The following is a 16,655-nucleotide window of genomic DNA, read 5'->3' as shown; positions in this document are numbered from 1 at the left end:
CGGTGTGAGACCCCCCACCTCCTCAGAGCTTTCAGCCCTGGGGGTCATGGGCAACCTGCAAGCTGGACTGGTGGTGGCCAAAGGTCAGTGATGCTGGGTCACCCTGTCTAACCCGGCCTTGGGTCCAGGGGGACACTCGCCAGCTGGAGCTCCAGGGGCCCTGCTACAGGTAGAGGCTGAGCAACGGAAGCCCCGGGCCCCTCAGCACTGGCCCAAGCCCGAGAGGCTGCAGTCCAGTTGTGCCATCTCAGGCACGTGGTAAGTCAGGGCCCATTGGGCTGCCCCGGTTGGGCCCGGAGCCAGGTCCCCAAGGTGAGGAGCAAAGACACCCTCCAGCTACAGCTGTTGGCTGCGGGGGCACCCGGGGAGACACCAGGAGGGCCTCCAGCCTCCAGCCACCCACACAAAATGGCAGCAGCAGCCACCCAGAAGTTCATCTGTGAAACTGTGATGGGGTGCTATTAAGTCGTGGAGAGTTTCGCCCAAAGTCGAAAATCGCGGACATCCAGAAATCAGCCAACCAATCAATTAATACATGAGGCCGATCGGTCCCATATCATTACAGACTGCTGCAGAGAAAACCAGAGAGGGACGGAGGCCCTCAGCCCAGCTCTGAATTACATGCTCCACTAGGCTATTACCTAACGTCACCGCTGAATCCTCCAAACGCACTCCACAGGTCACATATGGAGAGTTAAAAGACCTAGTTCCTGGAACTTCCCTGATGGCCCAGTGGTTAAGACTCCGAGCTCCCAATGCAAGGGGCCAAGTTCCAGCCCCAGTCAAGGAACTAACCCACATGCCACATGGCACAGCCAAAAAAAAAAAAAATTCCTGTCCCAGATATAAATTATGAGCAAGGTGCTCAGGGCGTGACTAATCTGGCCTCAGAATGTTCCAGAAGGTTTGGGAGCCTTCTGGAGAGGGGATGAAATCTAAATGGGATCTTGAAGGTACCAAGTTTGCCTTTGAGGATAAGATTGACAGAAATTCATGGACACGTAGGACTTCCAACGTCAGGCAGATCATAATACCGATGAAGACAGCCAGACACCCTGTTCCCCAACCACTTGTACTCGCTCATGTGGTATTTATGTCACTGCAGGTGCCAGCCAGGAGGCCAGCGGGCAGCCTGCTGGCACAGGTGTCAGCTGGGGCAATCACCTCCTCCCTTCCTACCGGAAGTCCGGCTGACCCTTCCCACAGAGAAACAGCAAGAGCTGGGACTTCAGCGGTGCCTTCCCCCAGCCTCCAGCACTCAGTAGCCAGCCTGGCAGACAGCGGGGAGCCAGACCAGGAAGGGAAGGAAAAGGCTTCCACCCAAGGGCTCTGCAGCTCCCCGAAGCCACCGAGTGCGCTGCACCCTCTCTTCCTCCTTGAGCAGGGCCCCTTTTTTCAGCCTCACATCCTGGTGCTGAGCCAGCAGCCAGCAAGGGGGGCAGAGAGCCAGCCAGCTCACCCTCGCCCGCATCTCGGCCCCACCCTCCCTCCTTCCCCAGTGAGTCACTGCAGCTGCAACAGCTCCAGACACGCCAAGGGTCACACCTAAAACCGGCTTCGAGGGCCAGACCCCTGGGTGCCAGAGGGGCTGGGGCTCCAGGAAGAGGCAATGGGCTTCCCTGCCAGCTGCTTGGCCCAGAGGCCCCTCCCCGGAGCCCCCGGAAGCCCAAGTGGGAGGTTCAGAAGGAATCAGCCACATGCCTCCACCCCAGGGGCTAATGAGGAGGACATCATGAGTGGAGAAGCGACCACAGCCCGTGAGAAGGGGGAGACACTGGACTCGAGGCTGAAGATTGACCCTGGCGGGGCACCCTCTGGCTTCCCAGCCAGGTGGGGCTGCCAACCACCCTGCCTGCCCTGGCTCAGGCCTCACCTCCTGGCACAGCCAGGCAAGCCTCCCCTCCCTTCCCCTGCCATCTGACCTAGCGGGACACAGGGGTGCTGACAGGGGATTCGAGGCCACAGTAGCAAGGGCCTATTTTCTGCACTTGGGTCCCAGCCCATGGTCTCCCCCTGGGGCCTGTACCAAACCCAGGGGGTCCTTCCTTCTTCTCCCACATGTCAGGTGAAGCCAGCTTCCCTGGGGGCTAGGGGATCCATCCTGCTGCTGCCCAAAGCAGAGTCTTTGGAGCCTTGAGGAATTCTACACACTCCTCAAGTGTCAGAAGCCCTTGAAGCCCTTGGAGCTGGAAGAACCCTTAGGCCACATATGGCTCCTCTATCCGTGGGATTCTCCAGGCAAGAATACTGGAGTGGGTTGCCATTCCCTTCTCCAGGGGCTCCTCCCCACTCAAGGATTGAACCTGGGTCCTCCTGCATTGCAGGCAGGTTCTTTACCATCTGAGCCACCAGGGAAGCCCTAACTTAAATTCAATTAAACATTTAGCCCATAGGTTGTAGGAACCACATTTCACAAGCTCAACAACCATGCATGGCTACCATATTACAAGTGCAAATACAGAAAGCTGCCACCACTGCAGAAAGTTCTGTGGGACAGCACTGCCTGCTACTGACAGATGGGGAGACTGAGGTCCAGAGCCCTGAGAATGGGGGAGTGCTGGGGCCCTAGAATGCCCAGGCCTGCCAGCTCCCCACCGGCACCTGACACCAGCTCACAGTAACCTTCATGACGGTAAGGGCTGGAGTGGAGACCCTCTAAGGCAGAGGGCTGCCTGGAGGGCAAAAAAGGAGTGATGTGGCAAGGACGATCCAGCTTCAAGGCAGAGAGGACACACATCTGAGGCTGCAGGGACACAGTGCAGTTGCCTTCAGGCCAGAAGCAGCGAAAGAAGAACGAAGCTGCCCTGATGATTCAAAACCACAAAGAGGATGTGCAGCAGGGTTCTGTCCCTGCCATCTCTGCAGATCTCTGCCCTGGGGGGGCCAAAACCCAGGCAGACCCAGGAGAAGACCAGGAAGCAGACCCTTTGTCCAGGGAAGATAGTCCCCGCCAGCTGTGACCCCCCAGAAGGGCATGTTCTCCCACTGGTCCCAGGAAATCCCTTCTGCCCAAGAGCCAGTGTGAACACAGCCAGGGAGGGGGCGCAGTCTAACTGCTGCAGCAGTCAAAGACAACCTTGCAGCCAGGGTCAGTGTCAAGATGACAGGAACTGAGACACACACACACCCTGAGAGTCAGCTCCGTACGCCTCGGTGCCTGCACGCACCACACCTGAAGTCAAGACACATAGCAGAGGGACCCGAGTTTGTGCATATGCCTGCCACAGGCAGGACATTGAAGGTGACATGCCAAGATGGAAAGAAGCACGCCAGCCCGCAATGGGGAGGACACAGACAGCAGTGAAACTTCTACCCAGCACACGGGCAAATTGACCCACCAGACACACAGGCCCCGGGGAAGCAGTACCCCAAGGTGAGAACAAGATGACTCACAAACAGAGCTGAGACTTCCACCAGCCAGAAAGCCACGATCACACATATAGCCAAGGGCCAGGGGCCGGGATATTCAGAGAAAAGAGAGACACACCCAGAGAGGCCATCTACTCTCGTGAACACTCACCAGGAAGTAAAGAGGAAGAGAAAGAGCCACATTAAAAGAAACAACCCCTCCCAGGTGAAGAGAAAGAATTTTGCCAAGCTCCCACAGTGCCCTAGGACTGTGCTCATTCCATGCCTGGGGTCCCCTTTCTTTCCCAAACAATCCCATGTGATTAAGAATTAATATCCTTATTTTAGAGTGCAGAAACAGGCCCCGAGGTTAAATGACTTGCCCGAGTATGAAACAGAAGTGAAATGCAAGCCCGGGGATCTCTGACTCCAAGGCCAACAGTCTTAACCAGGGAAAGGGATGAAGACACGAATAAACATGGACAGAGGATGAGAAGCCACGGAGAAAGATGCACAAGGGAGACACAAAGGCGGGAGAGATCTACGTGGAGGGGGGCCCAGTGAGAGCCAGAGAGACACACCCACAGGGAGGTGGACAGGCCTCCAGACTCATCCAAAGAGAGACCCACAGAGTGGGGCCAGGATGCTTCAGCGGACGTTAAAACACAGGAAAGAGAGGGCTTGAGGTTCGGGTAGGGGCGGGAGACCCCCAGGAAGAAGTGATGCCATCAAGCATCACAAGCTAGGAGGAAAGGTGAGCGGCCACCAGCCTCTGTGCCCACACACCAGCCTCATCCCCAGCCAGCTCCGAGACAGCAATCCCAGAATGCGCAGAGCCCCAGGTATCCCAAAGCCCAGGATCTGAGGGCCCTTGTGGTTCTAGGCTCATCAGCACTGTGTCCCCAGGACTCAGAAGTCCCGAGCTGTCCAGAACCCAGCTCACCTGGAGACTCTCTGGACCCCAGCAGGTGAAGACCAAGAGGCAGGCCCACCTGGAGATAGGCCCCAGAAGGTTAAGGAAAACACTCCCACTCACTGGGAAATGGGAACAGCCATGACAGGCAGAGGCCAGGTCAGAGGACAAGGAGGAAGAGACGGGTGGCCCCTCTTCCGGGTGCTAAAACCTCCAAGTAGACTTCCATGTATGCAGCTGCCAGACCCCGGTCTGGAAAAACAACCTGTCCCATTCTAAATGGAGTAGAACAGTGCAATTATCTCCCGAGTCTATGCTGGCACCAAGAACTCTGAGGTCAGCTGATTCTGGGCAGCGCACCCCCAGGGGCACTTTCAACTAGGATAGGGTGTGTGTGTAGGGGAGGTCGAATTATCAGCAAGAATCTGACCAACATGTTGCAAGACATGGGCAATATGGGCACTGACGAGATGATCAAAGACTCTCAAGGCCAACAGACGACCCACCCAATGCATGCGGAGACACTCCTGAGTCCCCAGGCCCTCGCAGCCCAGAGCAGGCTCACAGCCCCCGCCTCCAGCAGCTCACAACAGACACCAGTCTGGGCAGCCCCAGGCCCTGTCCATCATGGAGGGAGCCTGCTTCTGTTAACCTGGTGTCCAGAGTCTGCCTGCACCTGCAAGCTCCTCCCTGGCTGCCTGGGCCGCTGGCCCTGCCCACACCTCCCACCAGGAAGAAGTTTCTCCAGCCTCATCACCCAGCCCTCGCCTCCCCTCCAGTCCCTCTCCCTGGCCCCTCACCACCATGCTGGAGTTTCCCCGCACCTCGGCTTCCAGGGCAGCTCCCCACTCCCACCCCTGGGGGCCAGCTGCTTCCAGGGCTTGGCCCAGCAGTCTTTTTCCACCTCTGTCCCCTGGCCCCTCGCACTCCCCTAGCCCCAGCGCTCCAAGTTCAAGCTTCCAGCCAGAAGACAGATTCTATCTTCCTTCCCTGACCCAGAGGGACTTCCTTGTGGGACTGGGGGGATTTTGGGGGGCGGGGGTCTTGGGCAGCTTTACATTCCCCGTGCAGGCAGTCCCCACACCTGGCCACCTCTCCAGAGAAAGTGGGCCTTGACCCAGGACGGCTATAGGATGAAGACACCAGCTTAGGGATGTAGGGTGGGGGCGGAAGAGCCCTGCTGAGCTGAGAAGGGGTGAGCTCACTCCCTCGCCCAGTCTCGCCCTGGGGGATAGATTACAGTTTGGGAGCTACCAAGGCCCAGCTCTCCGCCCAGCGGCCGGGCTCCGCTAGTGCAGGGGTTCGCGGCCAGGTCGCTCGGTCCAGCTGCCAAAGAGCCACCCCCAGCCCAGCCAGGCGCTTCCCCTTCCCCTAGAACCTCCGCTCTGGCCCCTGGGGGACAGGGCAGGATGCCCCTCCCTGAAGTCTCCATCAGCCACGGCCTCACGCCCAGGCCTGTGCTCACCCTCCCTCAGGCTCTGGACACAAACTCCAGGGCCTAGAACCATCCAAGACGGAGAAACTCACTGAAGTCCTTCCCTACAGCCCCCGCAGCCCCCATGAAACCTCCACCACCACTGAGGTAGAGTCCCATGGCTGGCACGCCAGTCAGAGACGCCCTCTCACAGGTAACAACACTTATTCCTCCGCTCTGACACGAGCAGTCAGAGTCTCAAGGCCACCATGAAAGCTGGGACCTCCCCTACAACAGCCCAGCTGGCCGTCTGGAGACTGAAGGGAGGAAGAGGGCTTCCATCAACACACACATTCCTGCTGAGCCCACTGTGGCCCACCCAGGAGACCCCCCCCCCCTCCGCTGTGCCTCTTAGGCTCACTCAAGCCTGGAGGAAACCAGTCAGCTCAGGAAGGCTGGGAGACCAGCGGGATGGTCAGAGCCTGGGGAAATGCCAGCTCCCTGGGAGCCTGGACAAAGCCCATCGGGGGGCAATGGGAGAGCAGAAAGCCCTAGCGACCACTAGGTGAAACATCCCATTCCCACCCCTCTCCAGGGGCGACCTCCCTGCCTCGCGGGCACATGCCCCCTGTCAGCCCAGCTCCAGGGAGAGAGAGAAGCTGGGGTTTCCTGGGTGTGGTGGGGAGGGGAGAGTCAGCAGGGGAGAGTTACCAGCAGGAGTCGGACTAGCTCTCCCAGTCTGCTCCTGCCTGTCCCCAGGCGGTTCCCAAGAGCTGAGGAAGGTGATGGCCACGCCCCAGAGACCCACACACTCCTCCACTCCCACAGCTTCGCCCCAACCTCTCAAACCAGCTCCTCAGGCTCGGGGTGGCATGCTCGGCCAGGGCCAGCCAGCCCATTCCAACTGAGCCTAGGAATCCAGGTCGGTGGTGCCTGGGGAACCCCCAGTCAAGGACTTCCTGGGACGAAGGTGACCCCAGGACCCCCCAGCCCATTCCCTGCCCTTGACTGATGATGGCCGTCTCCCTTCACAGGTCTCCCAGGGGTCACTCTTTTGGGTCCCACTTTGAGCCCTGGACTTGCAGTCACGTCCCCCTCAACTGGAGCCTGGCTGGTTCAAGTCCTCAGCTCTTCACAAAGTTGCCCCGACAAGGACCCCCAAATCACTGCAGCGGACCCCCCAGCATCTGCAGTAAACCCCACCTAACTTAACGTGGTTCCCTACATGTCCTGGTTCCCTGAACAATGTCCCTGAGTATAACCTTTAAGGACAAGGCTCTGGGGAGGGCCTCAGACACCCTCCGAACCCTGTTGCCAATACTCCAGACCCTTGGTCCTCTGCTAGCCCACCTCTCATGCCCCCACCCCGCTCCCCGTCCTCTCCCCCCAGCTCACCCCTCAGCCTCGGGCTCCCTTCTCTCCGCACTCTGCATACACACCCCAATCAAGGGTTAGCCCAACCCATCATCCTTGGGGGCCAAGGAGAAGGAAGCTTCCCCACTGAGCTTCAGAAAGGAAGTGAGTGCCACACCCTGCCCCAGGGATTTCCCTTCTGGGGGCAGAAGAGAGGGAGCACCAAAGGAGAATCTACTCCCCGAACTTAGACCCAGCCCTGGTGAGGGGGCCCTAAAATGCCTTCCAATGCATCTTCAACCTCTCTCTCCTTTCCTCTGACTCCCTTGCCTTCTTCCATCACCCCAGCCCTCCACAGCATCACTGTATCACCCAAAATCAATCTCTCATGGTCTCATATGGCTAAGCATCACAGGGCACACGATCCCTGCAGTCAGAGGCTGGATCCTAGTCGAGGAAATTGTTTCAAAACCCGGAGGTAACTATCTGGGTCCCTTTTCTTCCAAAGGTCCAGGACCTGCTCTAAGGACCTCACTGGCAACGGGGAGGATCCCACCGTGCCTTTTCAGAGATCCACTCCGCAGAACAGGGCACCCAGCAGCAGGCTCCCTGGGGTCAGCACCTCACCACCTCCCGGGTGGCAGCCACGCCCTGCGAAAGGCACACACGAGGCTCACAGTTCTCCAGGGCCACAACGTGCAGAAGCGCCAGTGCCCTCCCCACGTGGTGCAGGGGTCCAGTTAGATGCCCCATCTGCCCATTCGGCTCCCCTCCCACCCACGGAGCAGAGTCAGCCTTGCTCAGATCCACGTGTCCCTCGTGGCCAGCGACGCCAAAGGGCTGCGCCCCCGCATCCCGGGGCCCTGGCACTGCAGGGGGCACCGAGCCCGCCAGCGGAGGGCCAGCCCTCGCGCACTGCACACCCTCTCCCGGCATGGGAAAGCCTTATATAACACAGTTCTCCGAACACACCCTAAGCCCGGAGACTTTCCAACTCCCCAGCAGGACCTCGCCCCTCCGCCGTCGCCCCTAGAGCGCGCCTCGGAAGCCGAGGGGTCCGGGGAGGGGAGCTGAGCCCTCCTCCCCCTACGCCCGCCGGACTCCGGCCCCCGCCTCCAGCACAAGCCCCGTCGCCCCCCGCCCCTTCACCCCTCGCCACTCCTCCCCGAGTTCTGGTTTGAATTAGTCACCGGCTCCAACCACCACATTCCTCAGGCTGCTGGCGCCGAGCCAGGCGCTGGGGCGGGGGCCATCCCGCCCGGACGGGTTTGGGAGTGGGGCTGGGGAGAGAGCGCCGCCTCTGAAGGGGAAGGGGCGGTCCCGAGGGCCGCGCCGCTGCACAGCCCCACTGCCCGCCCATCCCCAGTGCAAGAATCTCCCCAATTATATCCCCCACCCCCACTCGCACCCGGCCCGCCGCGGGGCGCGCTGCAAACTTCCCGGCTCCGCCGCCCTAGAGGAAGAAGGGATTTTTTCTGGAGCTGGGAACACAGAGGGGCAAGGCTAGGGTGGGGCAGCCGAAGGGAGGCTGAGGGGCCGCCGGGAGCCAGAAAGGGAGAGGCTGGTGGTGCAGAACTGGGTGGGGCCCGGAGGACTCGGGACGCGAAGTCAGGGGCGGAGGTGTGGGGCGCGGGGAGGGACGGCGGACGGGGTGCGCGGCGCGGGGGCGCAGGGGCGCCGGGAGGGGCCGACGGGCCGCGCCGCGATCTCGGAAACTTCTCCAGTAAACATGGAATAGGCACGGAGCAGCTCGCCGAGCCACCGCCCCAAGGAGAAGGAGGGGGTGGGACGGGGTTACCGGGCCAAGAACCGGAGCCCGGCCGTGCAGCAGGGACAACGATCAGCCCTCGAGAGACAGACTGACCGCGCCTCGGAGCGATTTTCCAACTTTGCCCAACTTGCGCCCCTTCCAACGCCCCAACTCCGGAGGCGGAGCTCCTCTCCCAGGGCACTACGCTTGGCCTCCCGGTGGCGGCCCGGGGCTTCCCACCTTGCTCCAAGTTGAGCCTTCACAGTGACACCCACCCAAAGCGCCTCGCCCAAGTCCTGCCACCCACCTCCCCTCCCGCGTTCCCGGCGCCGCGTTCCCCGATCGCGCCAAGGTGCGCCGGCCGCCCCTACCTGCGCGCTCAGCCCCAGGGCACAGCCATAGCCGGCGCTGGGCCCGAGGTCGCGGTGCTGCGGCTGCTGCAGGCGGCGAGCCCCGGTCGGGGCGGGTCCGGCAGGGCGGGCGGTGCAGTCCCCGCGGCGGAGCTGCTCCGAGTGGCCGGGCCCCTGCGCGCGGAGGCGGCTCTTGTAACTCCGGCTCCAGCGGGCGGGTCTGCCCCGAGCTGTGTGGAGAGGGCGGGGCCGGGCGGGGCCGGAGCTGGGCTGGGACGGGCGAGCCGGGCCGACCCTGCAGGGACCCGAGAGCGGGCTGCTGGGAGGGCACGGGGCGCACGGGGACCCGGCGGCGCGGCACACCCGAGGTGCTGCCTTCCCCTGCCCCCATCCACTGCGCACCCCGGCCCCGCCGGGCCTGGATTTGCCCCCTGACTTAGGCGGATGGCTTCTTCTGCAAGAAACTCTTGGAAGCTGGACCTGCGAATCAGCCCATTTTGCAGGGAGGATCCAAGGGGTTCGGACTGCGGCTGGAGGGGCTTGAGTGATCCAGCCTGACGCGGGCCTTAGAGTTTTCTCTCAACGCTGCCCACTACACTTCTAATCCTAGGTCCCAGGTTCTTCACTTGGGTCTTCACGCAGCTGCGCCCACTTCTCGCCCTCCCTCTTTCTGGGCGCCCCTCATCCCCTGCCCGCCCCCAGAACCGGCCTGGAGACGCTGGTCCCACCTGCTGGAGTCAGGGTCACCAGCGTCCCACGCGCCACCGTGCCGCTCTGGCCGCTGCAGCGACACGGGAGTCAGGCCTGCACCCCTTGGAGGAGCAGAGTCCGCGCTGCCTACCTCCCTGTCTCCCACTTTCCTCTCCCCGTTTCTACTCGGACCCCCTCCTCCACCGCCCCACTCCCTGGACGCTGAGTTTCCAATTTTACAGCCATTTCCCACAGCCACTTCTAACTACACGGAGATTTTATTAAACGTTTAATGACGGGGTGCGGGGGACCTTCTGGCTTCACCCTCATTCTCTTCTCCCCTATGAATCCTCTTATCCTCCCTTCTGGATGGCCACCCACTGCCCACGTGGAGCCAGTTTTCCTTTCCTCTGGAATGCTGGGGAAGTGAGACCCCAGGCTGGAGACCTGAGAAGACCTGGCCCGCTGTACCATCCTGAGTGGGCTGGGGCTGAGACCAGCGGCCCTGTCCTCTGAAATGGCAAACATGTTTACAGGCTAAAAATACCCAACAGCCAACTATGCTGCCAGCCCTGGGGGCTGTGTCCCAGGTCCAGTTACCCGCATAGGGTACAGGCATGGGGGAGGGAACCACAGACAGGCAGGCAGGCAGATAATGGACACAGAAAGGTGGAGACACGTGTGCAGACGTTCAGACCAGCACAGACACGCAGAGACACAGTCAAAGCACAGACTTGGGCACCGGCAATCTCTCATATTTTCTCTCTCTCTCTCTCACACACACACACACACTCACACACACACACAGTGACTCAAACCCAGAGCAGAGGTGGTTCCACCACCTGTATCACAAGCACACAGTCAGAAACCCAGACTTTTCAAATCACCTCCACCTCCTCTGTGGTCTGCTCCTCTTTCCCAGCACTTACCTTGTTTAAAGAAAAAAAAAAAATTCAACTTGTGGGATGCTTTGAAAAAATAAAAACCAAGAACTAATTATTTCCGGTATCAATGGTTTTTTAAATTTTATTTCATATGAAATAACATGTATTCAGTTTTTTAAATATAGACCAAGAATACAGATAAAGTGGCCTGTGACCCTACAAGTCAGATTAATCCTTGTTGCTGTTTCATAGATAAAATCAACACCTCTATAGGGTGAAGGATGTCAGTACAGAAAAGTAGAACAGTAAAAAGTAGATGATTCCCTCCACCCCCAAGCTAGTCCCTCTCCCCAAAAATAACCACAGTTAACAGTTTATCAGAGGAGTTTTAACTTTACAGAATGGATCATTTGGTTCCTTGAAAGTGTGAGGGTTTCCAATGCATGTTAAAATGGGAGCTGATCAACAGCTAGGTTTTTCAGAAAGATAGCTATGATATGACATATGCCACCAAGATAGGGGGTCTGCACAAAGGGCCGTGGGAATTTGGAGGGAGGGGCTGGAACAGGAAAGGAAGAGTGTGGAAGGGTGTGGATATTGCGCCTTCAACTCAGCTGGGACTCCCTCAGCCCCTCAGGAGTGAAAGAGCAGAGGCTGGTGTCCTGGGCTCAGAGCCAACTTATCAGCTCCATTGTTTGTTCTGGCCACCCTCTTGGTCAACAGAGAAGAAGGCAGGAGAGGCCGGTCTGGGGAGCAGCTGCAGAGTAGGGATTACTGTCCAGGTACTTGGTTCAGGGGCAGGAATGTCAGGATACCTGGTGGGAGGTGGCCCTGGGGAGTGGCGCCTGCCCCCTTCCCTTCCAGGCGAGGAGGATACAGAAGGGGTAAACTAGACTCTGCCCCCTAAAAAGCCATGATCCTACTTGCTGCACCAAAGCTGGCAGGGAAAGGGAATATTTTCAACAGTCTTCAATGGTGCAACTGGAGACAACACTGTTAGAGATTTGGGCCACCCCTTCTCCTTCTGCCTACTGCTGTAGCCCCCACCTTTCACCCCTCCTCCCCAAGAGCTCCCTTCATGGTGATCTTGTCTGACACTGCTGTAGGCACCTTGTGTGTCAGCCCATTTAATCCTCACACGCAGGAAGGAAATGATCTGGGAGAGGGGCAGTGATTTACCTAAAATCACATAACCTTCAGAAGCAGAACTCAAAGCTCCCATCCGCATCTAAGCTCCAGGAGGGCAGGCATTGTTTGTTTTCTGCTGTGTACTCTGTGTCGACAGCAGTGGCTGGCACCTAGCAATCAGGCCAGAACACTTGGCTAAAAAAATACACGAATGAACGAATGAACTGCAGATATGACTGGCCCCAAAGCCCTTGTTCTTCTTCTTTTTTTTAAATAATATTTTTGGCCACGCGTGTAGGATCTTAGTTCCCTGACCAGGGATCGAACCTGCACTGTGCCCCTTCCATTGGAAGCTTGGAGTCTTAACCAATGGCCCACAGAAGTCCCCCCAAAGTTCTTGTTCTTTATACAACAGCATCCTGTACCCTACAAGGTTCCCCTCGCTCTCGGCCCCCACGTGTAGTTCTCTCATGCAGCTTTGAGAAAACATTTACTGGGCCCACCACTGGGCCAGGGGTAGGTGATGGTGGTGGCGGTGGTACAGGTAACAGAGTCCTTGACAAGATGGAATCCCTGCCCCCAGGTGCTCAGTCCAGAAGGATCTAGCCTCTGATGCTACCCTACCTTGTACTGTGAGTCCATGCTTTGGAAAAACTGGATGTCATCTTTTCTTCCAGATCTTTTACACCCATATCTTACTCCTCCTACAAAGACCCGCTGTTTTTTAGTTAAAAGGAGTTCCCTCCATCTGAACATTGTTTCAGATTTCCCCATCAAAGTAAGGGCTACCCAGGGATCTGAGAGGACTTCAGCCTTCCCGCTGGGGCTCCACTGCCCTTCAGAAGCATTCCACACCACACAGTCCTCCAGACCCACTGGAAAAGCAAGGTCAGCTCTAGGACTCGTCATCACTGGGATACCCCAGCTTTGCCAGAGTGCCACTCCCTCCCCGGGGGTTCCCTGATTTGTAGGTAGTATGTGTGTGATGAACCCTGGGCTCCTGTGTTGCCAGGCAACGTGCCTCTGTTTTGCTCTTATTATGCCTGTTTCCATAGCAACCGCAAAGGGGCGCTCTGTGGGCAGGCCCCATGCCAGGGGATTCCCCTTCCCTTCCCTTCTCCCCACAGTCCCCTTCTCTGAAATCAGTGCATGATGAGGAAGAAAAGATGCGACTGCTCTACGAGTCATCATGGCTTTTAAACTCTGATCCCAGGAAGGAAGTGAAAGGTGCAGTCTGTTCGCGATCTCTTTGAAAACAGTCGAGGGCCCTTTGGCATGTCAGCGTTAGGAGCACAGAAATTACTGTCACCCCTTCTTTGAGTCACGGGGCATTTCCCAGATCCTCCTCCCCACCCCGTACAACACACCAGCTCAGACATGAACATCCCTGCCAAGCACCAAGCCCTTCTCCATTCACTTTCAATTCTTTGTAAAAATATATATTTATTTGGCTGCACCAGATCTTAGTTTTGGCATGTGAGATCTAGTTCCCTGATCAGGGATCAAAGCTGGGCCCCCTGCATTGGGAGAGCAGAGTCTTAGCCACTGGATCACCAGGGAGTTCTCTCACTTTTGATTCTTAATCTATCATCTTCCCCAGTGGAGCAGCAAGCTTATTGGGTGATTCTGGGATCCAAACATTATTTTCTGAGCAATTCTCAAACTCCAAACTCAAACTCAACATAGGAAGCTGAGTCAACCCATCCTTCTCCAGCTCAATTCAAATCCCAGCATGTATTTAAAACTCAGGCTTCAAATAAGGAGTTCCTGAATTGCTTGGATCAGACAGCTGGGATACCGGAAACCCTCCCGTTACACTCAGTCTTAATTGGGATCTTCAGGCCCAAGCAGACCCAAGTTAAAGCTGATTAGAGAACAAGAGACAAGACCCAGGGCCCTGAGTAGAGAGACTGGGAGGTAAGAAGGCAAAGAAATGCTGTCCAGGCAAGTGAAGGGGGTGAAAAGGGAGCAGGGAGAGCGGGGCGGGAGGACGCACAGTGACAACTGGATTCCTAGATGGCCCTGCGTTGTTGGGGCTAGGATGCTGGGGGAGCAAAAGGATAACAGGAAATGGGGACCCAGGATTAAGGGAGAGAAGTAGCAAAACAGGACTGAATGAGGCTGTCGAGGGAGGGAGGGAGAGAAAAAAAAGCCCAAAGCTGAGCTAGGGACTGGGCAGACGGACTTGTAAACAGGAGCCGAGGGAGGGAGCTGGAATGAACGGAGCAGCCAACGCCCCAGCCAGCTCCCCTCCCCAGCAGGGAGCGGGGAGCGCGAGGGAGGCGCCGGGAGAGGGGAGCACCAGACTCCTCTCCCCTTTTTTGGACTCTGCCTTTCTCCCACACTTTTCAGATTCCTCTGCTTTCCCCCCAGTTCCCCGGGGAAGGGGAGACCAGCCCGGGCTTCTCTCTCTGTCCTCTGCTTACACTTCCCAAGTCCAGTTTAAGGGGATCAGACTGAGCGGGGAAGGAAGGGCCTAGGCTGCCCAGAGCCTGAGTCACCACATAGTTGAGGTTCCTGTCACTCGAAGTCCCGCCTCTGCTACACCCTGTGCCCTCTGCCCGCCGCCCCAGGGACTTGGATCGCTGGGGCTGACCCTGCCCTAGGACCTGCTCCACTTCCACGAGCCTTACTCGGGCTGATACCACCCTCTTCCTGGCTTCCGAAACCTAGTGTGCTTTGTCCACCACTTCTGGGGGAAGCACCCTTCTGCTCTTTTTTTGGGGGAGCAAAAGTGACTCAGTTGAGTGGCTGGAAGAACTGTGGAAAGAGAAGCATGCACCCCTGATAAGTCACTTCCCCTCTCTGGACTCCAGTTTCCTCTTGGGTGAAAGAAAGGGACTACGTGCTGTGGTCTCCCGGAGGTACATTCTGTAAGACTGAGTCAAAGAGATGGGGAGTCTCTATTGAATGCAGTGGGATAAAAGGGGTGTGTTTGCTAACCCCTGTCCTAACAGTAGGAGTGGGCGGGGCACAGGCAAGGCCACCGTAGGGCAGCCAACACCCCAGGCAACTCGGTGACTCAGTTCCCCGCACAGAGGGCGACAGGCAGGAAGGCACCCCGCGGCTCCCCTGTGAGTCAGGGAAATGCAGATCTCCGTGGAGAATGACCAGCCAAGGTCCCGCTATAACCAACTCTCCCTTACAACTTAGAAAGCTTCCAATCCCAGTGTGGGCCCTCGCGTCCCTTTGATGAGTGCCCTAACCTCCCCGACCCGGCTCCCACTCCTCCTGCCTGGCCTTGGCAACCCTTCTGCCTTCCACTCCATAGGCCTCCCTACCCTCCAATGGCTCCCCTGCCCTGCCATGTCCCCTCGCTTACCCCTTGGCTCTGCCCATCCTCACTATCCACCCCCATCCTGGCAGAGCCAGCCAGATGATTGCAAAAGGGCTGAGCCAGCGGGAGAGGCCCTCACATGACAGCTGTTCCTGCTGCGGAGGGGAGGGGGCAGCTGGAAGTAGAGGGAGGCACATTCCACGGGAGATCTGATCAGAAATAGCCCCAAACCCTGAATGACCATCCAGCTCTGGCTCAGCGTAAAGCCTGCCCATTGTATAAAACAAAGTAAGGTCAACAGGCTGTCTTTGGAATCCCGAGGAAATTAGGAAAACAAAAGGGGGCGGTGACAGCAGGGGAGGGGGCTACAAGAATGAAAAAAATCCGGGAACGTCTAGAGATCCAGGGTCACGAAGGATACCTTTGCCATTGACCCAGCCCTAACTGCCCAAGACATTCTCCCTCTTAAAAGAGATTCAAGTGAATATAGGGTTGCTCTCCAGCAACCGCCATCACCTGCCACTCCACCCATCCCTTGGGTGCTGAGGTACTGGGACACCCCAGTCAGTCCACTGGAGTAAAACACAGCCTCCTCTGGGAGCCATGCCAGCCTGATTAGAGCAAACAGACAAGAGCAGGTGGCATAGTTTCTCTAACCTTTCTGGAGCGCCAATATTTTAGCTCCATAGCATTAGGCAAAGACAGTGGATACCCCAGAATGACATTCGGACATACAGAGAACCGATCAAATCACGTGGGGGAGGTTACAGTGTCCTGGAGGTACCGCTGATGGGGTGAACCAGGGAAGCCACACTCACCCAGGAAAACCCATTTGATGTTTGGAGGGAAAGTTTGCATTCTGAGGACGTGCCATGAAAGGTTGCCATGAAAACCACGGTATCAGTTTCAGAAATGACTGGGTGGAGTCTTCAAAGCACTTCATGCCTCTCCCTTCAACATTCTAGACCCTTCCCCCACCCTTCAAAAGGGGAACTGGCACACTTGGGGCATGTGGGCAGCTGGTGGGATGGGTCCGACCCAGTGCGAGCAGCTGTCCAGCTCCAGCTCCAACCTGGACATAAGAAAAAGATAATCTAGGTCTTTCTTGGAAGAACTTAAAAGGCTTTTGACTTTTTAATAAGTGACTTAAGCAGAAGCACCAACAAAGCTAAAATAAATAGCTGCTTTGACCAGTATCTACTGGTTTATCTACAAGCTAAACCAAGGCTCGGCCTCCCATTGACACTCAAGCCTCTGTAAAGATTTTATCTGCAGTCAAAGGCACCTCTTGAGCCCTGGCCCCTCTCCAGTTTCTCACCCTCTCTGGAGGCGCTGAGAATCTGTCCAGTAAGCGGATGGATTACTCCTCTTTCCCCCATCCTATCCCTTTTCTCCAAGACCCTGCCCTGTCCTCAGCTCTCGACCCACTCGCAGCGCCCTCATCCCTTTCCACCCCGCGACCCCAGCGCCTGCCGGCCTGAGCCGCACCCTGGGCGCGGGGATGCCAGCTCCTGCGCGAGCCTCCCTAGCACGTCACGAAAGGGACTC

General features: G+C 57.7%; 1 protein-coding gene across 2 annotated transcripts in view; it reads right to left on the bottom strand.

The window, feature by feature from the left end:
- Nucleotides 1–9,310, bottom strand: part of AHNAK (AHNAK nucleoprotein) — a 29,702-nt gene extending 20,392 nt beyond the window's left edge. The window contains exon 1 of one of the 2 annotated variants that reach the window (XM_055415747.2): nucleotides 9,150–9,310. The gene's annotated coding sequence lies outside the window, so the exon portion shown is untranslated. The remainder of the gene's footprint in view (nucleotides 1–9,149) is intronic. The other variant, XM_055415748.2, reaches the window with a different exon arrangement.
- Between the last annotated feature and the right edge of the window lie 7,345 nt (nucleotides 9,311–16,655).

The sequence above is a fragment of the Moschus berezovskii genome, chromosome 25, assembly GCF_049115385.1.
Source record: "Moschus berezovskii isolate FMDL1 chromosome 25, NW_MosBer_1.0, whole genome shotgun sequence".
In the NCBI taxonomy this organism is placed as follows: Eukaryota; Metazoa; Chordata; class Mammalia; order Artiodactyla; family Moschidae; genus Moschus; species Moschus berezovskii.
The sequence above is the reverse complement of the archived record's forward strand: the minus strand, read 5'-3'. Positions and strand labels throughout refer to the sequence as shown.